Consider the following 18,965-nt stretch of genomic DNA (forward strand, 5'->3'; position numbering starts at 1 on the left):
AGATGTTTAAATTATTATTGTTCTTCAAAGCTATGGCCATTATCATTTCAATGCTACAACTACAAAACTAGATCAAGCATCAATCCCACTTTTGAAATGACAAATAAAAAAGTGCACTTTTTAAAATATATCTACTAAATATCTATCCTTTTTCATTATTTAGAAATACTGATTATAAAAATTAATTGATCCAAATAAGACTTGTGAAAAATCAAATATTCTTTTCATGTTATAACTACACCATTTTGTACACTAAAAGGCCTCTCTAAATTAGCAAGTTACCTTTAGTGATTTTTAAGACTCATCTGAAACACAAATTACATACTATTTTGTTATTTAAAATATCTCATCTACCTAGCCAGCTATTCCATTGTAGAAGTCTATCAGATTAGTCAAGCATGATTTCCTCTTAGTGAATTATGTGAAGTGGAGAGATGACATCCACAGTGGACTGTTTCACCACTTTTCCAGGGACGGAAGTGAGGCTGACTGTCGTGTATTTCCTAGGGTCTTCCCGCTTTCCCTTTTTAAAGACCAGAGTGACACTGTGACACTGTGACACTGAGAACTCCAGTTCTCAAGCACTTCTCCTGTTCTCCATGACCTGCCAAAGATTATGGAGAGGCACTTAGCAATAATATCTTCCAGTTCACTCAGCACTCGTGGGTGCATACTATCAGGACCCATGGATTTGTGGGTGTCAAGTTTGCCTAAATGTTCAGCGATCTCTAACCTGATCACCCCCTACCAAGGGAAGCTATTTCTTTTTCCAGATTTTTTCTCTTGCATCCAAGGTTTGGGATTACTGAAGGTTGGACTTAGAACTAAAGATAAAGCAAAGAATGCATTCTGTAATTCTGCCTTCTCTGTATCCTTCATCACCAAGGCATCCATTGCACGTTAATGGGCTAGCTCTAGTCAGGTGTATGCATATTACATTTAGTGACAAGCTTGCTTTTCATAAGACCATCTTGAAAGGTGTGCCAATTTACTGTCCTATGAGTTCCATAATAGCAGTATAGTAAATCACTTATAGCAATATCTGCCTCCAGTGAATGTCTTCCCAGTTGTTCCTGTAAGACAGGATCATAGATATGACAAAACACCTAAGGGTATATATACATCATTGATTTCCATATTGATTAAATATTACAGTTATTAAAATAATGTTGAGACATCATAGAAAAAATAATCATTCAGTATTTAAATGAAAAAAATGCCCAAATAATTCAATACAAAATTTCTTTTTCTAATAGCTGAAACTGACCTTACTATTTCTAGTCTCCCTCTGTGAAGTATTTGTAATGAATTAGATGTTCCAAACCGCATGGAAGTATGGGAAAAGTTCAGGGGAGGGAAATGGTTTGACCTTACTCTTTGGTCCAAAGACGTTCTGTAATTCACACTAAATGGAAAACTCACAAGATTATATTGCTTGCTGTGTATTATATACACCTGATATACAACAATCTACAAAATTTATTAGTGTGCAATATACTGAGGTTATAAAATAGATTAACTTCACTGGGGCCTTAGAACCAGCTTTTGAAGCAGAGAAACCACCTTTAATCACAGAGATTCAGGTTTTAATAATAACAGTCACAGATGTCTTAGTTTATGTTGGGAAGCACTGTATTATCTACAAACATCTTTCTGGAAACTAGGTTCTTTCTTTACATCATACCAGCTGTTGCAGTTACCAGCTTATTTATTAGTATTTTCTATACTGTTTCAAAATTGTACCAGGATTTTAAATGTTTTTTCTGAAGCAAACAAAAAAGAAATGGAGGAAGACAGGCAAAGGCAATACACCTTGATAACAGCAAACTGTTTAATTTATATTTATATTTTCTGATATTTATTTATGTCACTGCTGCATAGGGTCCTATAGCTCGGTTGGCCATAGATCCCAACATACAAAAGGAATTCAGGCTACAAAATAACAGCTGCAAGCATAAGTAGGAAAAGGAAATCATCCATCTCATAGGACACCTCATTTCCACAGCCTCAATTTAAGAACAGTTATCAGGAAGGGACTAGCTACAGCAACTCATATGAAGAGCCATAACTCTATTGCCACATTTAAAAGTAAAACAGTTAAAAGCAAAAATAATCTTTGAAATATCCGTTTTGCAGATCTGACTCAGTGGAAGTTTTAAAGAACCAGAAAATAAGATGGTAACTGAAATTTAATCAACAGAAAAAAATATTTTTCCATATGGAACTTTGAGCCCTATGTTTGTTTTAAGGGGATGAGTAAGGAATATTTTAACCCATCCCATCTTCCTGGTCAAGTTGTAATTTAGCCATCAAGCTTGTGGAAAAAAAAACAAACTACCTGAAGAATGCAGGCAATATTGATAACTTCAGATAATATTTCTACCTAAGAAAGAGAGTTTTCTCTCAACATCATTCCATCCATTCCTATGAAATGTACACACATACATGAAAACTACTGCTGGACTTAACAACTGAAGTGCCTCTTGCTTGTTTTCAAATGCATACCATGCCAAGCAAACCCCTTGATTTGCCTTAACAAGAATATGTACTTCCAGGAGCACGCCTTACAGTCCTCTAAAATGGTCTATGCAGTAATGTACTCGAGCGTGACCCTTATTCAGGCAGGCATTCTAAGAAACCCAAGTGTTTGCTCATCTGAAAGAGCCAAAGAGAACCTTATAGGGTTCTTTGTGCCCAGCAATGTCAGTGAAGAAATCCTTTTCTGCTTAGTATAGCATATCTTCTTTCTTTTTTTTTTCTGGAAGGGATGATGTACTGGGAGCGAGTCTGCAAAGAGCCTGCCACAAGCTGCATATTAGAAAAGCAGCATAGGGTATATACAGAACAAAAATATAAAGGAAAGCAAAAATCCTAAATGAAATATCCTACTTTTCAGAATATGTATGTAAATATAATTTAAAATAATACTAGACTCAGTGGGAGTACGAAGAAAATACAAAAGCTGCCAGCTAAAGTCCGTGAAGCTGAAAGCAGAAATGCTGCTGTAAAACCAAAACAGCAGCGCCTCAGGCACTTTGCTCCTCTGTGGAGACAATACCCTGAGGCTCAAGAAGGCAAGCTTGATGTGTAGCAGATACCTTGTGAGGCCCAGTATATTTCTTTCAATTACATATCAGTTTTGTCAGGGAGATGGAAGGAGGCCTGAAATAATTCACAAAGTCAGTGCCTACCTGTTTTAAAAGCTACAGCGTCACTGCATAGAAGCCAGGAAGCTTTGTATTGCTCTGATGGGTAGGGCAGGAGAAAAGGAGTCCTGTTAGTTATCATCCCCACTTCTCTGTAACAGAGGCTTCCTGCAAGCCCTGTGCTCAAGATTTTAAAGCCTCGGTTTTACACATCAGACATACAACATAATGACTGCAAATGAGGACAAAAGAAGAAGCTTTCTCTGTTTGTTGTTCTCTTTTCCTCATAAAGTGTAAATAGCTATATAAAAATTCCTATGGATTTTATAATTAAAAACTTCACTGACACTGGTCTGAAATTTCATCTCTCCTTTTTATAATAATGTTTGAATCCCTCGGAGGTGCTCTTTCTTTGGAAGACAGTCATTCATGTGGAACATTCTGGCAGAAACTTTTCTTTGAGAGAGAGAGAGTTGCTTTAGGAATGAGACTATTTCTTTATTCTAATATATTCCTTTTTTGGTCCCAGTGACTCTTTCGATTCTTTATCAAAGTCAGAGGACAGCACATCCTTGTAGCTATTATTTAATCTCTTAAAGAAGAGGCCTTTAATATTTAAATTATATTAAAGTGCCACTTTTTTTTTCTTACCATCTTCTTTATCTGACAATTTTTCCTATTCAAGCTGGAGATTTTGGGGGTTCATTTTCATTGTAAGATACCTAATACAATGATCTATCTTTAAGTCCTCAGGAAAAAAAAACCACACTGAAGGAATTTGAATTCATAGGTAGCTCTGTGAATCTTAAGAGAGATCTTCCTCTAATGTGTGATTTGTTCTTTCTATCATTGCAGTAACATGCACATTAAACAACAACAAAGGAAAAAAATAGGAGTAGACATTGTTCACCAGTTATGACCATTGCCAATCACTAACTGGGTAAACCTTAGAGAGAGATTGCCAGGTTATGTATATGTACAATACTATTTGATTCTAAATGTGTATTTCTGACACATTGTGTAACATATGGTATGCTAGGAAAACCATTTGTAAATCCTCATTTACAGCAGGAAATTAATATTTTTACCAAGAAATATTGAGAAACAGCTATTGAGGTTGTCAGTTTCCTGTCTCTTGTTATTTCAAACAGAAAGGTCAATATGCAGCCTGGGAGATGCCTTGCTGTTTCCATATGTGCCTGTTGTTGTGATCACATGGTCCAAATGCAATCCCTTTTCCATTGCAAGGCTCTTTATTACTATTTTCTGCAGATAAATATGAACTTTTTTCTAAGTTACTGTTACATTCAGTGAAATGCCAATAAAGGATTTAGATACCTATGAGCTGGGTAAAAAAATGTCCTTAATATGCCTGGATTACTGGATTACAAATGCCAAAATTATGGGGAACAACTGTGTATGATTATAGCTATAATGGTCAGATGGATAAACCAGAACACCTGCAGCCTCTTTAACACCATCTTTTGGGAAAAATGGTATTTAATATGGTTTCCTAATTATCCAGAGTGATTCCTTACAAGGTTTGCTATAAATTGGTCAGTTGAATTGCTTGCTTTAAAAAAAGAAAATAAATTACACTTTTGGGGTGAATCAGTTTTTATATTTATTGGCTGTAACTTATCTGTTATGCCACGCCTGTCTCTGTTTTCTGCAATATAAATTTGCAGTCTGCATTCATATTTATCTTAAAGTCTTTCCTTACACTTTTAGTTTCACCTGTGTCTTTATAGTAGGTGTTTTCATGCATTCAGTTCCTAAACCTTTATTCTCTAGTTCTCTGTCCTAAGAATTATCTCTATTAGTATTCTCGTCCTCTAACCTTGATTTTACATTTCATGACTATCTTCTTCAAGGAAGGCCACCTTTCTCCTTGATTGCACTTGGATGGCTACCTATTGACCTGTTCCCTGCAAGCCCTTTTTCAGGTTCAAATTATTCTTGTTATTCTGTCTTGCTTAGATTGAAACTGACCACCAACAGCTTCCTCTGCTATTCCCTGATCTGTACTTTGCTTCTCAATGAGCACTTAGTCATGAACTATTTGAATACCTTTTCTCAGTGTCAGCTCTGAATCCATCTGTAACTCCAGTGACACTCCCTTGTCAGCAATATCAATTACAGAAGCATCTTTAATTTATTCTTCTTTATCTGTACCAATATTGCAATGCTTAGCCAGTTCAGACAAGAACTTAACAAATGATTGATATTATAAATTCAAACAAATAAATACACCAACTACATGTAAAGAATGGCAGAGAATCTTACAGAAAATGCTCTCATATATGAAAAGTTACGGAGACCTTCACTGGTTTGATTTCTATAGTTATTTTTGTTTGGAAAGTATTACACTAATTTGAGAAAGAAAGTCAGAATGGTACATATATGTACAAAATTTCCAGTTTGCAATGCAAACATATTATGAATGTATCTATTGATATATGCTCTGGTTAAGGTATAACTATTTCAGAACCAGTTAATAGGAACCACAGCAGACCCACAAAACCTACGTACTCAGATTAGAAACTTGTTCACAAAGGACTTGAAATAATGAGATGTTTTTTCTTTTTAGTTTTAATTATGTTAATAATTCTGTTTGTTTTCATAGTTCCATGATTTTGTAAAGCATAGACATTTAACATCTAGAGAGGAAGTAATCATCATCACTTCTTTTATTTCTTAATGCTAATTACCTGTTGCCTTAGATTTGCAATAATTTTAAATATAAGTTTCTGAATAATTGCTACATAAAGCGGATAAAATGCAATGTGGGAATACATGGGAAAAAAATATCTATTTTATGGTTCTATGCAAGTCTCTCTAATGAGACATTTACATAGGAAGTATTAATAAAAGTACTGTATACTTAGCTTATCTGTTAACAAATTCTCCAGAACTCAGGAAAAGACACTAAAAATATTTGAAACATTATTATTTGATTCCACATTTTCAAAGTCTTAAAAATATTTAGGTTTTGAATTTGCTCCTTTCTACTTTTGCATTACAGAATTACAGATGAAGGCATTAGAAATGATAATTAAATATTTTTAATGAAAATAAATGGAAAGTGGGAACAGCAGAAAGCACTCCAAAGACCAAAATTCCAGCTTCAATGCCAAGACAGAACATAAGCCAGCAGTTTTATTAAATGAAGGATTATATGTCAATTACAATATTTTGACCTCTTGTGTTGGAAAGAACAAGGAATTGACAATTAAAAAATCAATTTGTACAGTAATGCAGGTATTGATATTTTTTTCTAAAGGAACCACAGGGCTAGGTAATAAATTACTGTTTCTCTGCCCTCTGCCATACATGTTAAAAACCGTTTTGCTACATCTGTTTTATTCCATCCCAAGTAATATTTCTCTTTTTAATTAATTTTCAATTTTAACATAAATCAACAAGCTTCAAATACAAAAAAAGAAGCTTGAAAGTATAACCCAATAAATAGACATTAAATTTAATGTGTAAAAATGGAGTTGTTTCATTTGTATCACATATTAGGTTTAGTAGATAGTGATGAACCTCACAGTTATAAGATTCTTAGAAGGCCAGTAAGTAAGAAACAAAGAAGCCAGAGTAGGTATACATCAACAGACAAACACATGCATGTAAGTATTTCTACATGAATACATGATGGAATATGACTCAGAAAATGTGGAGGTAGACCCAATAGTGCAGGTTTATGCAGAGTATTAATTAGGTTTTGAAAATGCTCCTTGTTTTCTTAACAATTACACTGATGCAGCAGTTTTGGATACAGCTCAGCTGCAAATAGCCCTGTGACATTGTAGAGATCCACCTGTGCATTCAAAGCTTAAAGCACCAGAAAGAAGTACTTGCAAAGTCAGAGTTGGGTTTTGCAGTGAGTCCCTCTTGGAGCTGTTGGCTGGTCTGGGGTCTGTCAAGCATTTCTGTGGGTTTGTCCAGGAATATCTGTCAAATGAAACTGACTTTGCAAAAACTGACATATGTAAATCAGGGTGAGTTTTGTTGTAGTTGTGGTTTTTGTTTGTTTCCCCACATATTTTAAAAATCATCGAGGCTGCTATGCTAAAATAGAATAATTCTGTCAGGTGTCCTGGGTGCATTTGGGACTGAATATTTCACTGTCTCCCTATCTCCCTCAGTTTACCTTTGGTGAGGAAGACAAACAGCTATGCCAGAAAACTGGCTACAGATTATCAGACTCTACGTCATTAAATCAGCTACACAGAGACTAAGTTTGTAATAATTTTATGGCTGATAGTTCATATCACACATGAGGTGAATTAATAATATGGATATGAAGAAAAACAATTTATTAATGTTAATAGCTCTTCCAATAAAATTTCCAGGAGGACCTATAGTGATAAATTGAATAATTATGAGTATAATTATGACTAACTAGAACCATAATTTCATGCTAATGCAATAATAATGACACAAAAGTGTAGATCATGAATTTTAACTGCTCCGTTATTCGAAGTTTCCACAAGGAAAGACAAAGAAAAATAAAAAGAAAATCCAAAAAACCCCAACCTCCTCAGACCTAAAATCTGATCAAGTTATGTTTTCCTGCCAAATAAAAACTATTTATTGCTTAAACAGATATTAATTTGATTATTTTTAGTGGATTGGAAAAAAAATCACTTTATTTCAATTAGAAATCTAGTAGTATCTTGAAATCAGGAAATGAATTTTTTGTGGAGCACACCATGAACCATCTATTAATCCTCTGGTTGCCTCTGAGAACAAAAAAAAATGCACACAAGAATTATGGTTAAGTTTCAATTTAAACAAAGAATTATCATACACAAGTTTATTTCTGGGGAGGTGTATGTAGAGGATAATCACTCCAGAAAACTTGTGTAAGTGTTCGGTAGTAAAACTCAGTGTAAGCTGCATCCCACAAACAAATGTAGCTGAAGGTCAGATTAACTTTTTATTGAACCATTTTGGTATGGGGGATAGTGAAGATGAGAGCAGTTGGTTAAAGGTTTCTCTAAAAAAACCCCAATTTAATTCCTGAGAATTTATTGCAAAAAAACTAATTAATCTCTCTGGCTTCAGGGAGACTCAGACCAATGTAATGTAGAATCAAAGGCAATTGCAGTAGTTTTGTTTTAGTGTGGAAGAGACCTAGTTTAATGGGTCTTACTGATGGCGTAAATTGTTTGCCCGTTAAAACTGATGGGACTTAAAAATAGTGGAGCAAATGCAATATGTATTACCAGCACTTGAGTCTTGAGTTCTGTATTTTATTTTGGTAGGAGAAAAAGATTTTCCATGCTTATTCTTCATGATATGGAGAAAAAGCCTTGGCTCAGAACATGATGTAAAACATACATAAATGTATATTGCAGACAGTGACTGCAGCTACTTACTTTCTCTGTTTACCCATTCAAGCATGTGAGAACAAACAAATTTATAAGAAAAACACACTTATGATTTAACTGTGTTTCTCTGATGACTAGCTGATTCACCTAAATGGCCTGTTAGAAAAAGACTTCATAATTTTGTTTATACCCTGGGGATTCCTTGCAAAAAGAAGCAGTTGGTGTGGGCCAAATTTATACCAGGGAACATGCTGACACTGTACCGTTTTTCATACCAGGGTTTCAGCCCATCTCCTGGTTCCAGTTTAGTTAGAATAGGTTCCCCTCCCTCCCCTCCCCTCCCCTCCACTTCCCTCCCATTGCATTCCTTTCCGTTCCCTTCCTTTCCTTTCCCTTCTGCCTGCCTTGACACTTCACATTGAAGGCAGTGTCTGGACAGGATTGCAGCTGATATTTTTCAGACACCTCAGATCAAACCATTCTCCTGGTACGTTTTATCTCACAATGAAACAAACCTGTCAGGTTTTAAAGACAAATTTCAAGAAGTACTTAAACTGTTTCTACTAGGATCAAAGTATTTTCCTCACCAAATAGAAAGTACTGGTAGGAAGTTGCTTAGTTGTTAGATGTGTATAGTTAAAAATATAGAAAAGATGAAGATTACCGCAGCCTGACATGGAGCAGATTTAGCTGCACTCTCAGTACTCTGTCCTCTCCTCACACAATTTTGTGAATGACCAAAGCATGAACTCAGTTTGGAAACTGTGAGATATTCCAACATCTGCTACTGATAAACATAACTGTCAACCATAGAAGCCCAATAAGCATGACTTTTGGGGTACCAAATTTGTTGTAGATAAAGATAAGTTAAAAACGCACAAGATGTGCTTTAATACCCTACAGAAATCAGTTAGACTTAAGTAATTAAATATAATTACACGTCTAATGGCTTTTTTGAATACAGATCATCAAATGCAGACTAATTCATACTAAGAGAAAGAGGAAGTAATTCTTAAAATAATAAACTGTGATCATGTCACTCTATCTACTATTACATTGTCACACCTTTCTTCTTTCCTTCCTTTCTTCTTTCCTTCCCTTTCTTTCCTCCTTCCTTTCCTTCCTTCCTCCCTTCCTCCCTTCCTCTCTCCCTCCCTTCCTCCTTTCCTCCCCTCTCCTTCCCTCCTGTCTCACTTTCTTTCTCTGAATGCATGTGCCTGTGTCCTGGGTTCAGAAGTAGCAGTCAATTTTCCTCCTTCTTAGTAGCTGGTGCAGTGCTGTGTTTTGACTTTCAGCCTGGGAACAGTGCTGATAACACCAATTTTTTTAGTTGCTGCTCAGTAATGTTTACTCTGACCAAGGACTTTGTGAGTCTCATGCTCTGCCAGGGAGGAGGGGAAGCTGGGAGGAAGCAGAGACAGGACACCTGACCCAAGCTAACCAAAGAGGTATTCCATACCACAGCACGTCATGCCCAGGGGAGGTAACTGGGAGTTACCCGGGGTCTTCTGAGTTGGACTCATTTGAGCGGATGGTATTGTATTCTCTTCCCTTGTTATTGTCTCTTATCATTGTTATCATTGGTGGCAGCAGTAGTGATTGGTGTTATACCTTAGTTACTGGACTGATGTCCCCTGGGAGTTACATTCTTTTGATTCTCCTCCCCATCTCTCCGGAAGCAGGGAAGGGGGGGGGGGGGGTGTGAAGGAAAGAAAGAAAGAGGGAGGAAAGGGGGGAATGAATGAATGAGCTGCCCGACTGGTTTTAAACCTCAACAGCCTGTTTGTAATTAAAGATTTTTAACTTCAATAATATTGTATTTAAATTCATGCTAAAAAATGAAAAGGAAAAGGACAAGAAGGAATATAAAGGGAGGAAGAATAGGAAAGAGAATGAGAAGGGGAAGGGGAATGGAAGAAAAGGGGCAGGAGTGGTAAAGGAAGGGGTGAAAAGAAACAGAATGGAAAGGGGAGGAAAAAGAACACCTAAGAAATTCTTTTACTGGAAAATATGTAAAAAAAAAAAAAAAGGCTAATTTCTTTATTTATTTACATGGTAGAGACATTAATTGCAGAATTTGGTTTGGTTTTAATTGGTTGAAATAAAGCAGAAATAACCAATGGTAGAATCCAATAAGCATAATCATGACAATTACTATATTAACAAAAAATGTCCAATACATTACTTTAGTCCTATGGGGAGAGAGAGGAGTAGAGAAGGAAAACACTAGTATTTACATCAGTACTGGCAGACAGAAGAACCTCCACTACTCTTTCATATGACGAAAGCTGCAAATGACCACTTTATGTTAATGTCAACTTCAATAATATATTAAGGTTTTTTAAAGTAGGATAGATTTCTCAGAAGAGGTAGCAATCACAGTCACTCAATGTAACATATAATCAAATTCAAATTAATCCTACAAAGAGAAGTCAAGTTTAAAAGTTTTAACCTTAGATGATACAACACCTAAGCTTCCTTCAGCTCAGGTCAATGTCCAAATATTTGGAGCATCTATCCTTTCACATATTTAAACTTTTAGGTAATATTAATTTTAAAAAATTATCTTGCTATTTATAGATGAACAATGGGATAAAATTAAGGCTTAGGCCTTCATGGGTAAGTTACTTGTCTGAAGTTGTGTCTGTGGACTAAGGTTCTTTACATGACACTCTGATACATTTACTCAAACCCAGCACTCTGAGAAGCCTTATCCACCAACCACTGAGACTTTCCTGAGATTGAAGTTTTTCTGGTGCTCATAGAAACTCAAGCAAATCTAAGACAGTAGGTCTTTGAGAGACCTATGATGTGAGTAAATTTATAAGCCTTTTTTCATATCAAGTGATTAACATGTACCATGGAAAGCAAAAGACAGCAATGACCATTAGCCTATAGTTTCACAGGGATCATAAAAACAACCTAGCAGTATGTTCAGCTTAATGGCACATAGTTTAAGGCAATTAATACACACACACAACCCCCAAAAAATAAATAAATTTTTTTTCTTTTTTTCTCTGTTTTTGGGATATCATTGACCCTTTGACAAATACATGATAATAGTAGGATTTTCTGAAGAATCAGTGAGGGAATGATCCGTAAAATAAGACAAGAAATGGGAAAATATATTTATATGAAAGTAATTAATTGTACAGTGCTTCAAGAGAGAGTTTATAAGTAACAGTGTAGAAAGTACCAAAGAAATAAAGTGGGATAGAAAATAAGCTACACTAAGATAAATGAAGAGGGTGGACATCAACCTGAGGCACGAACAAGGATTTGCTCCAAGTTCTGCTGGAGATTTAACTCTTATCTGAAAGGCCTAATTTAATCTAAAAGCTAAACCAGGATATACCTGTATTGTATGTCACCTTTCTTCCTGGTATTTCCCTTTATGGTTCCCCTGAAACTAGGAACATTTTAAAGTATTGATCCCACACCTCCCTCATCACTTTTCAGCAACCAACAATATTAAGCTCTAATTTGTAACAACACTGTCAGTGTGATTTCAGCTATGGTGGAGCCAGATAACATTTCCTCTTACATAGATAATAAAAACATAAAAATGAACTCAATCAAAGGTTAATAATTAATATAATTCCCAGGAATGCAAGACTTTTTAAAAATATTGAAGATCGACTACTTAACTGAAAAAAAATAATTTTTTAGTTCAAAGGATTTTGTGCTAAGATTAATAACTCTAGTAGATAGAAATGAATACAAAGTAGATAGCTCATCCCTTATGCATTTTTTCCTTTCTTTCTCTTTAATCTATCTATTGGGACTACGTAAAATGAAATCTTTGAGATTCAACTTAAATTGATGATGTCTTTAGAAGGGAGAAAAGCTATAAAAATCAACTCATGGTATATTTGATGCATTAATATTGAAAATCTTATGTCTTATGTACTCACGATTCAAATAAAGTTTTTAATATTACCACTATGCTACATTTTATAGCTTCTAAAATAAGTTGTATCTGTTCAGGTTCATCTTTCTCCATTTAATCTGTGAAATTGTCTTTCTGTTTGAAAACAATATCTTCATTCTTCCTTGAGGTTTTCAGAGTTTCCTAACTTTCTTCATGTCACATGTGCTGAATGTCTATTACTGTTGGGAAATATACATTCTTAATGAGAATAGGAAGATGAAAATTAATTTACAGTCACTTTGTATTTCTAATTTTATTTTTAATAAATATCAGGGGTACTGAACATATCCAAAGTTTTTCATACATATCTAGAATCCCATCTATAGCTTCAAGTAATTAGCTGTTCCAACTACAAAAAAATTAAATCTCAGTTTTTCTAATATTCAAATATTGGCCAGTTGCACGTTTTAAAAAGATGGAATTTCTTTCATTTCTGAGCAACTTACAAACAACAGTTTTCACATTTCTCTAAAGATTTTAATTTGTAATACTCATTCTCTGTGGTGGGTTGACCCCAGCAAGCAGCTAAGGACCATACAGCTGCTTCCTCACTGCCCCTGCCCTGTAGCAGGGTGGGGCAAAGATTAAGAGCAAAAGAGATAAAAGTTGTGAGTTGAAATAAAAGCAGTTTAAAAAGTTAAAGAAAGAGGAAAAAGAGACAGATCAGAGAAAACCAACCAAAACCTCCACAAAAATGAAATTAAATGCAATCACTCAACACCTCCTATAAGCAGACTGATTGCCAACCAGCTCTGAGAAATGGGTACCTACCCAAAACCCACCTCCTCACCTTTCTCATTGTTGAGCATGACTTTATATGGCATTAAACATCTCTTTGCTCATCTGGGTCATATTTTTTGGCTGTGTTTCCTCCTGAATTCTTGTGCACCCCAGCATACCTGCTAGTGGAGACAGAGGGAGAAACAATCACTGTTCAGCAATATCTAAAACACTGGTGTGTTATCAACACTGGTTTGGTCACAAATACAAAACATAGCACCATATGGATTGCTATGAAGAAAGTTAACTATCCCACACAGACCCAGCACAACTCCCTTTCTCCCTTTCTCAGAATATCTGAAAAGGTGCAACACTGAGCATCATTTTATTATTTTTTTTGTGTGTGTGTGTGTGTGAGGACTCTTAAATTATCCTCTAATTTCCCTTAGTGTGGGGGAAAACAAAACAAAAACAGCAAGCAAAGAGGTCCTTTTGCTGTATGCTTTTTCATCAACTAAATTTTCTTTTCACATCAAAGTAAGGGCAGTAATTAGGAAAAACAGAAATACAATCATAGTGAAGAACTGTTTACTAATAAAAGGTTCTGGCGCCTTTGTGTAGGTCTGACATATATATATACACACACACACAAATGAAAGAAATTCATAGTATTTGCTTGAAAGACATCTAATCTTTAATCTCAAGGTTAAACTACCATGTATTTAATGGTTTGCATACAAAATACCTAATACAGACAGCTGGAACAGTGATGCAAATCAAAGTTCAACAGCAAAAGAAATGATACTTAATAATTGTGTAAGGATAGTAGGCCAAGTCTTGTTTTTCTAATACTTCGTTTCTGAGTATCTTCCTGTAGCTTGTTTACTGCTTGCAGAGCATGCCTGCTATTGAGCATTAGTACATATACAAAAGTGTGATTTAATGAACTAATGATGGTAGATAATTTTGAATACGTGGCCTTCAGCTGTCATTCCAGAGCATGCTCCTTTGCCCTCTCTGCAGCCCTTGTGATATCTCTCCAGCCCAGTGTAGATGTTTTGGACATCCAGGATGTCTCTAATGTTAAATATGCCTGTGTGGAGTTTGTTAGCAAGAACCATCTTGTTATTGCTAATATGAATATCCGTGCTTGGTCCCAAAAGGCTTCTACAGTTCTGCTGTGTGTGAAGTCCATGCATAGAAATTCTATGCCACAGTTTGTTCTAATGAAGGAGAAACGGTATCTGAAATCAGTGGTGGACAGATTTTTCATTTACTGTAATCCAATGAAAAACAACCCCAAAACATTATACCAGGGATATGTAATATATCTTGGAAGGAAAGTGATACAGGTTGTCAGAGCAACAGTTCAGGTCTGTATACCGGAGTTTCTTCCTGTAAGACAACCACATAAGTACCCATTATATGCAAGTCCTGAATAGAATCTTCAAACAATATAAGAGATATTGTTTTCTATGTGAGTGGACTTGGAATTACAGGATGAAAATTCTAATAGAAACATCTTTTTACAATATTACTTTCTTTTATTCATAACCATATATTAATATGCCCATATTTAATTATATATTTAAAATATATCTTATATGTTTCCGTTATCAAACCTGTACTATTTAAATAACAATATTCTAAATCATTTTAGTGTGAGAATTTTTATAAACACATACTAAGAAACACAAAAGAAAAATTGGCTGTTTAACTCTTTTGTGACCAATTTCTTTCTGATTGCTAATCAGGTTTTTAATCATCTAAGTTCTGATTTCAAAAAGTAGTACTTTAAAAAAAAATATATGTTCATTAAAAATCAGGTCTGTGTTCTAAAGATATTGTAATGTATCAGCAGTTCATTGTTAGCCAGGAGTATTTAATTCTATGTAGGTCTAGTATAGTTCTCAAAAGAGATACACAAGGGCATGAGCTGAGCAGAGACAATCAATCAAGTTTAAAAGGAATATACAAGGCCTTTAACATGCTGTTTATAGCAATATATCCTATTACTGCGGGTGTGTGTTGGAACATGTATTATGCAGATTTGGTGCCTTAGAGCCATACTTAAACCTTTTTTTTTTCTAAAGAGACTATGCAAATATAATGGCCATACGTTAATTGCTGCTGTCAAGTACTGATATCAAATTTATTGTTTGTGTATTTTAAGGTGTTCATTAACAAATGGAAAAATGCGCTGGCATTCCAGCTTTAACAAGAAAGATTTAACAATGTAGCTAATGGTTTCATAAGCATGCCTCTTGACCTTCCATTTCAGCTCTGGAATAAAGAAAGAACTGACCTACTTAAAAGTACTAGACACTTCCAAAGCTGGATAGCTAACAAAATTAATATTAAATACACTGAAATGTACAGGTTGCTTTGCAACTTCAAACTTAGACACACAAGTGCTAAACATAAGCACTTAGAAAGCCCTTCTTTTCAATGACAGTTTAAATATGCTCGCTTAACTTTGTAAAAAGTATCCTGCAATAACAGATTTTATGCATGACTTTAGTTAAATTGTAGGCAGAGTTTCTACTAGTAATTTCTTTCTACTAGTAATTTCAATTTCTCATTGTAATTTCAGTCATTGTTAAAATTAGGGCTTCTAGACTTTGGTAACTCTTTGACCCCCTTTTTGAGAAACATCTTTACAAGACTTTAACATTTTGGTATAAAGCCTTCAGAATTTTTTCATAGCTGAAAATCTTATTTTTATAAACATTTAAAAATATTATACAGTATTGCAGCTGAATGTTAAATATATTACTGAGACAAATTAAAATTTTATATGGCAGTTAGAAAAAGCTAAATTTAATTATATTTTAATATCATATATCCATAACTCTTTTGTGATATTATTTTCCTAAAAGCTTTGTGTTCAAAACTTGTGTTTATACCCTAGCCATGGATTGCTATGCTAGCAAAAAATCCTTCAAAAGAATAATCTATGAGGTATCAACTGTGTTCCTACAAGCACACTGGTACTTCCCCAAACTATATGATGTACAAGTTTTCCTTCTTCTCTTATCTGTGATGCATTTGAAGGAAAACAAACCACTGCAGATTAACAAATTTCCATGTAGACAGTTAAAGAAGAGGAGAGGAGACGAGAAATTAATATTTCAGTTTGCAGGGACCCTAGCCCAGTTGGCTCTGCAATTCAGGGCTGAACAAAAGCATGTTATTAAGGACAGTGTTCAAATCCCCTTGTATAGTTAGGAACCAGTAGTTAACTAATCACAGTATCACAGTTATGTTAGAGATTTGAAGGGACCTCAAATCTAGACCAATCCCCCTGCCAGAGCAGGAACACCTAGATAAGGTTACACAGGAACGTGTCCAGGCGGGTTTTGAATGTCTTCAGAGAAGGAGACTCCACAACCTCCCTGGGCAGCCTGTTCCAGTGTTCTGTCACCCTTACTGAGAAGAAGTTTCTTCTCAAGTTTAAGTGGAACCTCTTGTGTTCCAGTTTGTACCCATTGCCCCTTGTCCTATCATTGTTTGCCACTGAGAAGAGCCTGGCTCCATCCTCGTGACACTCCCCCTTTATATATTTATATACACTAATAAGGTCACCCCTCAATCTCCTCTTCTCCAAAATAGAGACCCAGCTCCCTCAGTCTTTCCTCATAAGGGAGATGCTCCACTCCCTTAATCATCTTAGTTGCCCTGCGCTGGACTCTCTCCAGCAGGTCCCTGTCCTTCTTAAACTGAGGGGCCCAGAACTGGACACAATATTCCAGATGAGGTCTCACCAGGGCTGAGTAGAGGGGAAGGAGGACCTCTCTCGACCTACTAACCACCCCCCTTCTAATACAACCCAGGATGCCATTGGCCTTCTTGGCCACAAGGGCACAGTGTCGGCTCATGGTCATCCTGTCGTCCACCGGGACCCCCAGGTCCCTCTCCCCTACACTGCTCTCTAACAGGTCGTTCCCCAAAAGAACGGCTCAGACGCGGAGCCGCTAGGTGAGGAGCCCCCCGCACCGCGGAGCCTGCTCCGCTCCGCTCCCTTCCCCTCTCAGGGTGTGTGGGCCAAGCCGGGCCGGACCCCCGCGCCTCCCCCGGTACCTGCAGGAGGGGGCGGGCGCTGGAGAAAGTTTGTCGGGGCGGGCGGGCGGGCGGCTCCGTGTGCTCGCAGGGCGGCGGGACGCGAGCTGTTGGCCGAGGAACACGCTGCCAGCGGTCCTGCTCGCGCAGGAAGAGGCACCCGCGTAATCCTGCCAGCATGGGGCACCGCGGGCTCAAGGCGTCCTGCCTGCTTCGCTTCGTTCTCCTGCTGCTGCTCGGATGGAGGAAGCACCTTGTGCAAGAGAGTGTTGAAGCAGAAGCATGTCCTTTGCAATGATAATACCTTCTCAGCCTTGCAAGTAACTCCACAGATACTTCTCATCTTGTTCTTTCATGAATGATACATAGGTGCAAAACCTGTGCGAAGATGAAGATCCTGAAAGACTTCTCTCATCTATAGCAATGCCCCTAATGCAAGAGGAAATCCTCACCAGCCCTTTTCTTGAGGAACTGTATCACTTGTTGAGAGTTTAAACAGATCACTTGTTCTGTAGATCCCGCACAATTTTGCTGGCTTGTTTTCTTGATTTTCCTAAAAATGACAGGTTGCTATTTAATGTACTCAGATTGACTTCACAACCTATCTATTCAGTCATCTGCTCTCCTTGGTCTCCTTTTTGAAAGGATTTCATTTAATGACAGCAATTAGATGGTGCATGTAGGTGATGAGGTAAATTAATATAAGTACTTCATGGACCATTGCTAGGGAACAAATACTAGCTCCAAAATGCCTAAGTTATGTCTTGGCTCTCTTGCCACTCTATTATTGAGATGGCAGGCCCCAGTTTATTAAGTTGAGCCTGTGTTCCTGGTAGGTTATTTCATGCATTTCCTTGGGAGAGTCCTCTAATTGAGTTGCTTGACAAACAGCCATGATGGCTCTGTAGTTGCTCTACTTTTTGGGTGTTTCTGGCCTAACCCTGCAAAATAACTAATGGTTTTGTAAAGTATAAATAAAACAGGAAAACTGTATGGTTGTTTCTTGTCTTTATCTGCTACCACTGAATATGTACTGTTTACCCAACTTAAACATCATTATGTCTGCTCACTGCTAAAAGCCAGAAAAGCAAAGAAGTGTGTCCCAGTACTGGGAAAAGCCAGAGTAGCAAGGAAACTTTAGGCTGAATGCTGCCATCAGGCATCTGTTCTGGGTTCAGTAGTAGCAGTCATTTTTCTCCTTCCTAGTAGCTGGTGCAGTAATTTGGTTTTGACTTTCAGCCTGGGACCAACACTGATAGCACCAATGTTTTTAGTTGTTGCTCAGTAATGTTTACTCTGACCAAGGACTTTCTTAGTCTCATGCTTTGCCAGGGAGGAGGGGAAGCTGGAAGGAAGCGGACACAGCACAACTGACCCAAACTAGCCAAAGGGGTATTCCATACCACAGCACGTCATGAGCAGGATAGAAACTGGGGGAGTTACCCGGAAAGGCCAGATTGCTGCTCAGGTCAGGCTGGATATTGGTCGGTGGGTGGTGGGAGTTTGTATTCTCTTCCTTTGTTATTTCCCTTATCATTATTATTATTGGTGGTAGCAGTACTGATTTGTGTTATACCTTAGTTACTGGACTGTTCTTATCTCAGCCCGTGGGAATTACACTCTTTCTCCTTCCCATCCCTCTGGGAGCAGAGGGAAAAAGAAGGGAGAGAGTGAGTGAGTGGCTGTGTGGTTCTGAGTTACTGTCTGGGCTTAAACTACAACAGCATCATGTATAATAGGTTGAGTTTTAATCTAGGGTATTTTCTTTAT

This window comes from Neopsephotus bourkii, unplaced genomic scaffold (genome assembly GCF_033783945.1).
Source record: "Neopsephotus bourkii isolate Nb327-2 ecotype Australia unplaced genomic scaffold, CSIRO-AGI_Nbou_v1 NB_1624, whole genome shotgun sequence".
Taxonomy (NCBI): Eukaryota; Metazoa; Chordata; class Aves; order Psittaciformes; family Psittacidae; genus Neopsephotus; species Neopsephotus bourkii.